Raw genomic sequence first — 12,712 nt, forward strand, 5'->3', positions numbered from 1 at the left:
ACTGCAGGAGAGCAGAAAATACAGCAGCTTTGCTTGAAAGTTCACTAGCTGTTAAATAACATTTTTTGCTTCTCCCCATGCTATCAAATCATTCTTTGGTGTCTTAGGTTACAATGTAAGATGTAACCAAAACTATGTATTCTATCACCACCTTCATAAGCTGTTAAAAGCAGGTGGGGAGTGTTCTTTATCTCTTCCATGATTCATCCCTGCTAACCCTGGGAGTGATCTCTGTCAATGGGCCAGTAAGTGTCGCTGCATGACTGATAAAATTACATCATCCCACTGGGAGATGCTCCACCCAGGGGGAGGAACTGAGCATTCCTACCTGGACAGAATCTGAGAATTGGAACACCAAAGGCAACCTTATCTGTAGTATTCCCAGAGGAGAAGAGCTACATAACCACCACTGGACCTTCAAAGGAAGATCAAACCCTCCTACCATTTAATGGGACTGCTACCACCACCCTGACCCACGGGGTGCTAGGCTGTATCCTGACTCTGGCAGTTTAAGCCAGTGTTTCCTGCCTTTATTTTAATTTTCCTATTAAATTGTAGCTTTGACTCTGAATCTCTTGCTGGTTTGTTTTCAACTAGTACATTTGGGTTTCTGCTACCTGTATTTAAAATAGACTAGTCAAATGGAAATAACTTTTAACTGGAGAGATACCCAAGTCCCATGACCGCTGGGGATAAATACCCAGTTTTCATGAGCCAAAGACAGGACATCAGTATTATTCATATTAAAAAAAGGAATCAAAGCAGTATGTTTTACAGCAGTTCCTGATCCTGTTTAACAAAAGCACCGAGATCATGCTAGCATTTAATTTTCTTTTTCCTTTCATTTCTAATGCAATTTCTGTTTGCCAATATCCATCTCGAAAATTAAACCAAAACCCCATAAAATATAGAACAGAAAAAAACTCCAAACCCAAATAATCCAAAACAGCTACTGGTGAAGAGCTCAAATGAACACAGAAATGTTGTCATTTCTTCTTTACCATCAATATTTTCAGGTCCCCCCTCTCTGAAGTTCCTGGTTTGTCTTCTGTACACTGTACTTTGGAATAGAACAAACATTACTTTTATTCAAGTATTTTGTGCTCTTATGCTAACTTCCTCCATGAACTTCAAGAGAGACCACTTTATGCAGCATCTCCTCATCCCACAGCCCTGCTCAGGAGCAGAGGCAGGACCAGTCCTTTTGGAGGTTCTTCCTGCCCCTGCCCCTGAGCCACCCCCACTCACTGCACCAAACTGGTGCCCTGTGTGCCCAGCCACCAGTGCTGCTCACCAGTTTCTGTACTGGGTTCTAGGGAGGAAGGTGGCACACGGAGTGAACAAACTTCTGCTGCTCCTTTTCAACAGGAGCCTCTCTTCATTCTCATCTTGCACTATTAATAAGGGTTTTTAAATTAAGAATAGCCAAGAAGGTAAGGGGGTTCTTTCAGGAAGCACTTAAGTATCTTGGAAATTTAAGCTCATATCCCCAAAATATTATAGACTGATTCCTACTCTATCCAAAAAGATCCATTCAGCCTTAAAAATCTAGCCTTTAAAACTTTAAATTCTACTGAAAAGGTGATATGGAAGAGGAACTAGAGCACTTTTTAAAATTGAAACCTAAGTCTTTCCTTACATTAACAGCAGCTCCTTTGATAATCTAAGCTGAAAGGAATCCAATACATTTTTTTCACTCTTTAGTCTTACTTTTAATACTCTGTTAGCTTGGATAACGAAAATAGATGAATCCATTTCACTTGCAGCTTCTCGTGCACCAGGTGAACTTGCCAGCCCCCAGCACAGCCCAAGCTGCCTTTGGGAAAACACAGCTGCTCCAGGCCTCTCAGGGAAGTGAATGGAATCACTTCTATTGCTCTTCATTAGGAAAAATGGGAGAGGAGTGGCTTAGGGATAACGTTAAACAATTGTGGTTACTCTCAGGGAAGAATGCTGATCCTTAATTTATCTTTTTGAATTTTTAGTAATTGCAACTGGAAAGGGATGCCATTCTTAGAATGCACACAGTAAGGAAACAAACTGCAGTTCTCCAAACTATTTTGTTTGCTTTCCCACCAAAAAAATCAATGCAATAAAAGCTCTTCAAACTGCTACAAGTCATCTTTACCAAGTTCAAATAAGCATCTTTTTGATCACTGCTAGCCAAAACAAGACCATGATGTACAAAGCTCACCCACAGGAAAAAAAATAGATTTCTTTGTGCTACTAAGTTTATAATACATTTTATCATGTTTCTCTTGAGTGAGTTTTCCACAGAAACTTGCCAAACTCATTACAAATACTCCCAGCTTTTGGGAGATAATAAAAAAGTTTCACCTATTTACTCCAGCTGCTTCCAATACCTGCAGCAATTACCCCACTGAGGTGAACTGCAGTTTAGTGACTACCCAGACTCATGTTCCTATTCCCACAACTTACCAGCAGTTCAATTTTGTTCCTCTTATATTCACTAACCCATGTTGACAATCTTTAAAAGCAAGTGCACCACTCCTTTAATTAGTAATTTCCTGAGTAGCATTCTGCTTTTACTTTACCTCTTAATGACTAACAATAACTAAACTCCACCTCATAACAAAAGCAATCTGAATAGCTCAACAGAAAACTGGGATTTGAGTCTCATACTCCAAAGGAGCGCAGCTGTGGAAGCACCTGAGCAGGAAGGAGGCCTGGGGTGGTTTTGGGGGCACACTTGAATGTTGCACAGAGGAACAGGAGATCCAGCTGAGGATGGTCATTTGCTGTTACAGGTACTGTAGGGAGATTTGGAGTTTCTCTGTCTCCACAGAGACAAGAAATAATGAAGGAATAACATGGGGTGGTCAAACAGACTTGTTTGGCATCTCCCAGCAGAGCTCAGCATGGAAACACATTTTGAAGTTCTGCTCCAAGACTCGGCCCCTGGACACGCTGATCCTTGTCCCAGCTGGCTGACTTGGCAGTGTCTCAGCTGGCAGCTTTCTCAACTTCAGCTATTAGATGAGCATTTATTAAAATTCTGGTTTTCTGTTCTGTTCTCATATGAGAACTTCAGTGCAAGGCAAGTTCATCTAGCCCCACTAATGAATTATGTGCATTAACAGGATTAAAAATCCAATTATTTTTCACACCTCAGGATGCATAGGCTATACATTGGCACACTGGCACTTAGTGATGGTTTTTTACATTCATTACATCACTAAGGTTGGAAAAGCCCTCCAAGACCAGAGTCCAACCTTTAATCAATTGTCCCCAGCCCAGAGCCCTGAGCGCCACCTCCAGCCCTTCCTGGGACACCTGCAGGGATGGGCACTCCAAAGCTCCCTGGGCAGCCCCTGCCAAGGCCTGAGCAGCCTTTCCATGGGGAAATTCCTCCTGATGTCCACTCTGAACCTCCCCATGTGCTGCTTGAGGCCATTTCCTCTTGTTGTGTCTACCCTGTGCTTTGATGCCCCCACACCCACACAACCGGATTTTTTAGCCTTGGACAAAATTGTACATTCAGGCCAATTCATAATTAATTTCCCAAGGACTCTCATATGCAACCAATATATTACTTGAATACGGAATACCACTGGACTCCACAGAAAATTAATCTGTCTCCTAGCTGAAAAAATATAATGTATATAATATTCTAAGAACTATTTGTTTTTATTCGGAATACAAATAATTGTATAAACCATTTTAAGGCTTCTGAGTTTGCTATCTACAACTCTCAAACTATTACCTCACTATAAATCTTCTTTGAAGAAATAGGAGGACTAAACCAACAAGAAAGACAAGAAAAAACAAATTACCAACCTGATGAAATCCTCAAAGCAAAGCTATGCTTGGCTTCTCAAGCTCTCATAAGTAAAATGCTATCCTTTTGCCTCCTATTTTCCAGTCTTCTTTCCTAAAAACCCTGATAACATGAGGAATCTGTTTTCATTTTTACAACTTTTTGATTTACTCTATGTTCGATTTTTGCAGTAACAGTGAGGTCATGTCAAATTTTTTTGTAAATTTTTTGTTGGTTAAAGATTATATCTGTGTTTACTTTTACTTGCTTTTATGTTTAGTAGCCTTATAAGCATTCATCTTCCCTAATCCCTTTGGTCTTCTGCACCTTTCAACCAAGTCTCCTCACTCCTGCACTCCAACTCAGAGTAGCACTTACTTTCTCTAATTACACTGAAAATCAAGACATTTGAATGGGATTATAAATACTGATTTTGATAGTGCCTAGACTCCTGTGACAAGAGATCAGAACTACACAGCAAATACACACTCAATCTTTGTGTGCTGCTGAGGCAAACAAATCCCCTGCAACATGCAATGCCCAGCTGTAGTTAGATAATGAAACCTGGGATGGGCTGCTTGGTACTTCTCATTTCAGTGGTCCTCGCCCCTGTGCTGAGGGAACCACCAGTGTCCCAGGCTGTACAGGGCACACAGACATCTTTTGTGTGGACTGTGGGCATGTGAGGCAAACCCTGGGTAGGACTGCAGCACTGGAATGGCCACAGTCACTGGTGTTCTCCTCACCACCACTGCAGACACTTCAGAGTTTCACAGCCCTCTGCCAGCTTTGCTTGTAGATCAAGGAGGATAAAAGGGGAATAATGGCTCTTACTAAGAAAACATTGGATAAGTTCATGTGTCTTCTCTTCCCAAAACTGTGACTGTAGGAAGAGGAATGCAAGAATCTTCAGAAGCTGCTAATAACCCCAGAGGGCACTGCTACTCAAACAGTCTCTTGAGAGAGATGTGTTTTATAGCTGTAACAACTCCTGAAGCTGCTAAAGCATATATGATGCTGTGTTTCATCAGGAGTTATTTAAAGCAATTTTAAATATTGCAGGGAGAGATATGCATGTGTGTGTGCACACTTACGTCCTCTAAAATCTGAAATATGTACAAATAACATTTTAAACATACAGAGTATCTCACTAGAGTACTGAGTTTCATTACTTCACCCATGCAGCTGGTTTCATGATACCACACCTCTCAGACACTCCCTAATCTCTTTGCCAATGAGGAAAATGCATTTTGGAGGCTAACTAGCGCTTTTTAAAAGGCAACAGTATTCCTTTTGGTGTCTTTCCACCTAACTGGTATAAATCCTCATTAACAAAGGCTTTGACGAGCTCCTGTATCTGCAGGAAGCTCTCCTGAAGCTCTCAACACATTGCAATATTGAACAGAGCTCCACGCCAAGCACACAGACCTTAAAAACACTTCTGACAAGTCATTTCTTTCAGAATTTGACCATTCAAAACCCACAGGTTTTCAGGTCTTAAGAGGCTTTAAGTTCTTCCTGCAATAAGATATTTTCACTCCTTGATGATTTTAGAAAGACAAAGTATTTTACAGGAACAAGCAAAAGATCAGGCTGATAACAAGCAAAATTCTGATCTCTGGTACTTCTAATTTCTACTGTAATCTCAATTTTTTAAAGTTTCTCTACTTTATAAATTATATTTTTAACACACTCCTTTCACCATTATTTTCTGAACTATCCTCTCCCAGGTTCATTACTACCTGTTGTAATCTGTCCACAGCATTTTTATGAATCATATAGTCCAAATAGTGGGATAGATACAGTAAGACACTTTTCCTTGATTTACTATTGAACGTGGCTGAAGAGAGACAAAAAATAATTTAAAAGAAGCTGACTTCCTCTCTGGTGCAACTTAAACAGCAAAAATGCCAGTCAAGCATTTTGAAGCAATTTCAGAGAAACAAGATATGAAAACAGATGTGCTGAAAATGAAGTTGGAAGTTTAAACTGATGTCTAATCCCACCTGAAGTCAGGAAAGTAGGGAAGCTGTATTTTCAGCCATGACTCTTCAGTGCTACATGAGTATGGGAGCCTCACCAGAGCTCTGCTCTCTGCTTCACAGTCCCTGTCAGCTGTTGGGAACACAATCACAGCTGGCCCAGAATTTCCACGTCACCTTTTCTCTACATCCCATTCAGAAAAAACCAGCATGCACACAGAAAAAGCCATACTTTGAATTTTGAGCAACGCACATTCAGTCCAGTGGGCAGTATGATTTCACATGTATTTATAGAAGAATATCTTGCAAGACAACAGTTTGAAGCACTTGTTCAGTGAAATGTCATTCCTGTCAACTGCACCATTCTTCGAACAGCCACATCAAACCATTTTTCCACAGCAAGGGGTAGCATGGAAGTCTCAAGGCCAATGTGTTTTTCTGGGTCTTTTGTGTAAGACAATGTCTGCATCAGAAAAAAGTAATACAGCTTTCCCCAATTCTTAACAGGTTTCTTCTTTTCTATTATTCCTAAAAGATGTTCCTCAGCAGAGGCTGAAAGCTTATTCAGTTGCTCACACTCAGACCAGTAATACCATGTAAGGTTTATAAGTATATCTCAGACAGGCACACTTCCAGGGAGTTTAACAGATACTTTGTTTGTACAATACAAATCAGCAAGACTAGTGGTTTTAAAAAAGTATTCTTGTTAGCAAAATGCTCTGTGAGCATTACTTTTATCAAAACCATGTGCCAACACACAAATAAAACATTGCACAAATAAATTGAAACCTCATAAAATTGTCAAAATTGTATCCCTTAGGAGCAACAAAGCACTTTCTGAATTGTAAAGTATTTCATATTTTGTTTCTATTATGTAAAGTCTAATAGGCTACATGATTTGATTTATATTTTGGGGATCCAGTACATCTATTAGCTATGTAAAACACAGCACACCAAATATTTCACAGTTTGTGCTCTGAGTTTAAATTATTCCTGACACTGAAATAATGAATTGGTGCTGGCAAGAAAGTACTGGGGGGGAGCAAAAACGAAAACCCAAATTAAAAAACCCAACCAACAACACTGCCCAGAGGTGCTGGCACTGCCCAGGCTCCCCAGGAATGGGCACAGCCCTGAGGCTGCCAGAGCTCCAGGAGGGTTTGGACAGCACTGCCAGGCACAGGATGGGACTGTTGGGGTGTCTGTGCAGGGACAGGAGCTGGACTGGATGGTCCCTGTGTGTCCCTTCCAACGCAGCCTGTTCTGTGAATAAAAAAGAACCATCTGCTGACTAGTGCCAGCCTAAATCATTCCAGAGCAAAGCAGGAGCCAGACTGGGGAAACATTAAGAACTAAGAGACCAAGAAAAGATTTAGCTATGTAGAGAAATAGTAGCTTTCTAATACTGGGGTGGAGAAACATTTTAATTCATGCCTACACCACCATTAACATTGAAATTAATATTCTTATGTGAACTAAGAAAAACTATTTTATTATGAATAAAAAAGTATCAATCAGTTTGAAATATGAGGAGGCAATAAAGCTAGGTAGATTGCTGCTATGAATGAAAACCCTACCTCAGTTCACGAGTTACCAGTTTTGGAAATGAAGATCATATCTGCAAGTCAGTAGCCATTTTTTAAAAAGCCACACACAAATCCTTGATTAAGTCCCTCTAGAAGTCTGTCCCATGGAGTAAACACCCCTGATACTACCCGCATGTCAACACAGGAACACTGACAGCAATCTGCAAACAACAAGAGTCACACCAATACCTTTGAACAATTCTTTCCATTTTTCAGGTGATGAAAACACAAGTTTTCTTGTGTTTCTTTTTTAATCCTAGATAAATTGTTCTGAGTAGTGAAAACAATTGCTCCGATACACATATTAACACTTTAAGATCAGCTTTGTTATATATGTTGAAGTTTTATTCAAGTACCACAAAAACCCTCCTGTGCATGTGAACAGTAAACCCCCAGGTCCCCAAACAATAGCTCTGCCCCCCTGCCATTAAAATGACAAACTACATCCCCAGCTGCAGCACACCCAAACTCCATAACAGATGAGATTTAAAACTGAGCAATGCACCAAGGCAGCTATTAGTCTTTCAACTCAAGTGTCGACTTCAAACAAATTAATGGCTGAGCAATCTCAGCCAAATGGTGCCTTGACAATTACAAACTGCAATTCTAAATCCAAATTCCAGTGCAAGATTACTGAGTAAGTTTTCTGAACTGTACTACTTTGCTTGAGTAAAATAAATACTGCTGAATGTGGCTCTGCAAGTTATCACATCCACTTCAGCATCCCATTCTGTAAAGAAAGACACATACTGGAGATGAAAGAAGAGGAGATCAGAGCAGGAATTTGATATACAAGACTGGAAGTTACAACAAACATGCAACCCCTGTCAAATTCCTCCAACTACACCCATCTACACATAATCTACAGCTAAGATGAAACCGAATATTCTCCAAGAACCAGCATGACGTGAACTGTGTCTCAGCTTGAAACTACAAAGGAATTGGCCGGTAGTTGAGATTTTTCTACACTATCATCCATTTTCAGCACACACTCTTGGAATTAGGGAAGACAAGCAAGCAGAGAGTAGCAACTAATTGTATGGCCCTTTCCTTTTCCTCAGAGATTTTTTTTTCTCTTCAAAGCTTTATAGATTGATTGCAAAGCTATGCTGTAAATCAAAAGGAAGCCACTACTCATTACCTAGTTAGAATTTTCTGGGCTCTTTACTGTGAAGCTATTTCTCTGCTGTTTGATCCAAAGGCCACTGGCAATGTCTATGAGTGCACTACCTGCTGTGGTAGCTGAGATTCATTTTTTCCCAGATCCATTTTCAACAGCTTGATGAATTTACACCTGCTTCCAGTTCTAAAGAGAACCACCAAGGCATATGATTCATGGATCCAAAATACTTGTTCAGAGTGAACAAAAAATGAAAAAAAATAGTCTAAGAGTGAGTCAGAGTAAAAGAAGGTGCATGGTCTACCAGTGTACACCAACATGCCCAGCTGTGATTACCTACAATCCACCTGAAAAATAAGGGAAGTAATTCCTTTTTCTTCTTCTTCAAGAAAGGGAACATTTAAAAGTGCTGTTGCCACTGCAAAAGTTATCCCTCAGCAAGAAAAAATACATTGAAGGACACAAGCATCCTGCTCACCCCTATCAGCCTCCAACTTTCTTCCTGATGTATGAAAGATGGCAGAGAAAGTTTTATTTTCTGAGGTTTTTTATCTCTGAAATACACCACATCTCTTCTTTCTACTGCTGCTGGAGGACACTACTCAAACAAAGCACTTCAATTTTCCAGTCCTTCAGCATGCAATAGTGAACTCAGTCCTTCAGCCATGTTCTTTCTAGATACAAGCAAATACTTTAAGCCATATTTTCATCACTGCCAGCTTTGAGAAGCCCTCTGACTCTTATTTTAGTTCAGTGAACACAGCTCCAAATGGCAGGTCTCTGGCAGCAATCCAGCCTTGACTGCCCAAGCCCTACCGACCACAGGAGGCACCTGAAGGGATATGGGTATCCCTTGGGACCTGTGCTGAGAGCAATGCTGGATGCTTGGGACCTGGGACCTGTGCTGAGAGCAATGCTGGATGCTTGGGACCTGGGACCTGTGCTGAGAGCAATGCTGGATGCTTGGGACCTGGGACCTGTGCTGAGAGCAATGCTGGATGCTAGCAGAGGGCTAGTGAGCCCGGGTGGAAGCACTGCAGGAAGATGAATGGCACCTGGCCATGATCTGGCATTTATCTGGAGTGACAATGGTGACATCTGTGATTTGCCATGATTTGTAGCTGGTTCCAGGAGCCCTACACCCCATTCAGGTGTTGAGGATTAAGGCAAAGCCACCAGCAGTCAAGACGAAGGTGGTGCAAAGTGCTGGCTGGCAGGGGGAACCCCACGTTTGAGCTGATCCCACTGGCACCCCACACTCCCCCTGAGCACAGCCAAGTGAGCTGGCCCAGCACAACCCTGTGACATTCAGCCTTTGTCTTGCACAGTCTCAAGTTGAGATCCTTGAGTTCTCTCTTCCTACACTGTTGGAACGCTGGATGCTGAGAATTTTAAACTTTCTGTGCTGAAAGGCACACACCCACAAGAGAATACTACATTTAACCTGAGGCCATAGAGAAAGCTTTCAAAATTAATTGATAGCACTAAAATTACAAGTGTATAGTTTCAACAAGAGTGCATAATATCACAAAGTAGAAAATTCAGAGTTTAAAGTTTTAAAATATAGCAATATATATGGGGCAAGATAGAGGTTTTAAGGCAGTAGCTAGTTGCTCTTCTTCACCCTCTTCTTCGTAAGTTTAGGTAGTGTTTTATAATTAGACAGAAATGTCCGCATTGCAAGACACAAAAGATTAGTTATTAAGTTAAAAGTGAAAATAATTTAAGTGTCATTTCTTAATTAGATAGTTTAACTTTAAAACACCATGTAGAGAAAGATAGTTAACCATTTCGTAACTTGTTAGTAGAATATTGTAGAACTCATGACTTTTAAAACTGTAATATAAATAAAAAATAATAAACATTTAAGTTTGAACATAGAATATCATCTCAAGCACTTTTAATCCCAACCTTAACAAAAATAACTATAACAACAACAACAACAAAAAGCCAAGAACTAACACTACTCATGCTTGATTTTTCCAAGCTGTCTTCAGAGCATCAAAGCAGTGGCAAAGGGCATAACCCTGCCCCTCCTCTGCCACTGAGCAGGAGGAAAAAGTCAAGCAAGGTTAAATGTATAGACTGGACCCAGAAGGAATGAATACACCTGGCAAACAACAAAGTAACTTAGCTAAAAATAACCCAGAGGGATCATGCTCACAGATGCAGGCAGAGCCTGCAGAGCAGCAGTGCTTTCTGTGTAGATCAAGGGGGGTAACATGCAGGAGGTCACAGAGCTCCACCTGATCTGGCAAAGTCACCTGGGCTACAAAATAGGGCTCATAAAAGGAGAGCAGTGCATTTCCTCATATTTTGGAAGAAATTTTTCAATGCTTGCCACAATAATCTGAAATAACATTCTGAACTGCTGAAAGGCCTCACAAAAACTTAAAATTACTTATGCATGCTAAACAAAACTGAACCAAAATGTAGCGTAAATTCTAGGAAAGAAAAAACTTGTTAAATTTCATTGGAAGTTCTACATAATAACTAAAAGATAGCACTCATGTCTACCCACGCAAATGAAATCTACAGCCTTAGAAGGAAAAATCTTATGGATTTTTACTTGGAAGGTCCTCTCTTCATGTCTCAAAACCAGAGAAATCATTCTTCATTTAATGTTGTCTATTTTGAGGCTATTTTGAGAATCATCGATATTTTATATTTGATTAAAACAATGTTATAAACACAAATCCCTAACTGAGAAGAAAAAGGTACACGTGAAGGTGACTCATCCTGTCCCAGGGTTGGTATATTTGGGAGCCATTTGTCTTTATGTCTCACTGCACTATTACAGTGAGTGAATGGTGCTCCTGACTAAAACTTCAGCTACAAGGCTGCACAACATTCCTCTCAGCATCTCACAACTAGTGTCACTGTGCAATCTTTGAACACATGATTCAAGTTCAATCCATTTTATCGAAGTTTCATCACAGTTAATGAGCAGATTGTATCCAGCACCAAAGAACACACATGAGAAAATAGGGAAGGGGCAGGAAATCTGCTGGGTTTGGATCTGTTACTTAGGTAATAGAAAGATATTATTTTAATTTCTGCTAGGAATAATGGACATGCTTTGATTTGGCAAGTCTAACACTGTGGCAGCAGCTCTCTGGCCACAGAGAGCAGGCACAGACTTTCCCAGAAAAATCCTGAGAAGATGTGTAGAAGCTGTAAGAAACACAGAGGAAAAGAATTCAAACAATTATTACCTCTCTTTCTGTAACCATTGTTTATAGATACAGTTCTCTAGTGTATTATTGATAGCCACCAATAGTGTGTGAGAGGTTTTCACTTGACACCAATCAAGTCTCAAGTTCACCATTGTTTCTATAAAAACTGTAAATTTCTAATAATAAAGTGTCTTTCATACCTTCTAGATCATAGAGTCAATGCTCATTATTACCCAGCTAGAAGGCTACTACCACATTGCACAGAATAAGGAAGCAGAAATGCACACCCCATTGCACCTCCTCTGAAGGATGTGGGTTTCCCTGAAGGCAAGAGCAGCTCTGCAGAGCCGCGGTGAGGAGGAACGTGCTGCCCCTGAGCACCAAACGTGTCCTGGGCTGCAGCTGGGAATCACATCCAGCCCTGTTCCTAAGCAACCCCACACTCCCTGCACACTCTGCCCCTGCTGCCACCGCCAGACAAGAGGTTTTAATCATCAATTCACTCTGCATCCAGCGTGCAGCAGCCCCATCAGGAGAGGCTTGGGCACAGCCCTGCGTTAAGCAGCATCAGGCAGCTCCAGCCCCGGTTCTGTCTTCACCAAGGCAGCCAGACTGTGACTTAAAAGACAGCATTTTTTGTCACCATGATATTTTTATGAAAATCCTTTGCTAGGATTTTTCTCCTATTCTAGCTGAGAAGCCTCAGAAAAGAAATGTAAACAATAACTGTCCAATGGCTATGGCATGTGGTCTGGGGGTTGTTTACCAACAGGTGCATCTTTGACTGGTCCATGGAGTTGTTGCTACTTAATGACCAGTCACATGATCCAGCTGTGTCTGACTCTCTCAGTCATGGGTTTTCCTTTTTCTTTTTTCCTTTTTCCTTTCCTTTCCTTTCCTTTCCTTTCCTTTCCTTTCCTGCTTGCTGATGGATCATTTCTCTCTAGTCTTTTTCGTAGAGTTTTAGTATAGTATTGTAATATAATATCATAATATAATAAATCAGCCTTCTGAAACGTGGAGTCAAGATTCTCATCTCTTCCCTAGTCCTGGGACCCTCGAACATGACA

At 40.7% G+C, this 12,712-nt stretch overlaps 1 protein-coding gene across 1 annotated transcript in view; it reads right to left on the bottom strand.

Annotated features, from left to right (window-relative positions):
* PEPD (peptidase D) overlaps positions 1–12,712 on the bottom strand; it is a 145,434-nt gene that overhangs the window by 77,198 nt on the left and 55,524 nt on the right. The window lies entirely within an intron of this gene.

The sequence above is a fragment of the Onychostruthus taczanowskii genome, unplaced genomic scaffold, assembly GCF_017590055.1.
Source record: "Onychostruthus taczanowskii isolate IOZ18803 unplaced genomic scaffold, ASM1759005v1 scaffold127, whole genome shotgun sequence".
Lineage (NCBI taxonomy): Eukaryota > Metazoa > Chordata > Aves > Passeriformes > Passeridae > Onychostruthus > Onychostruthus taczanowskii.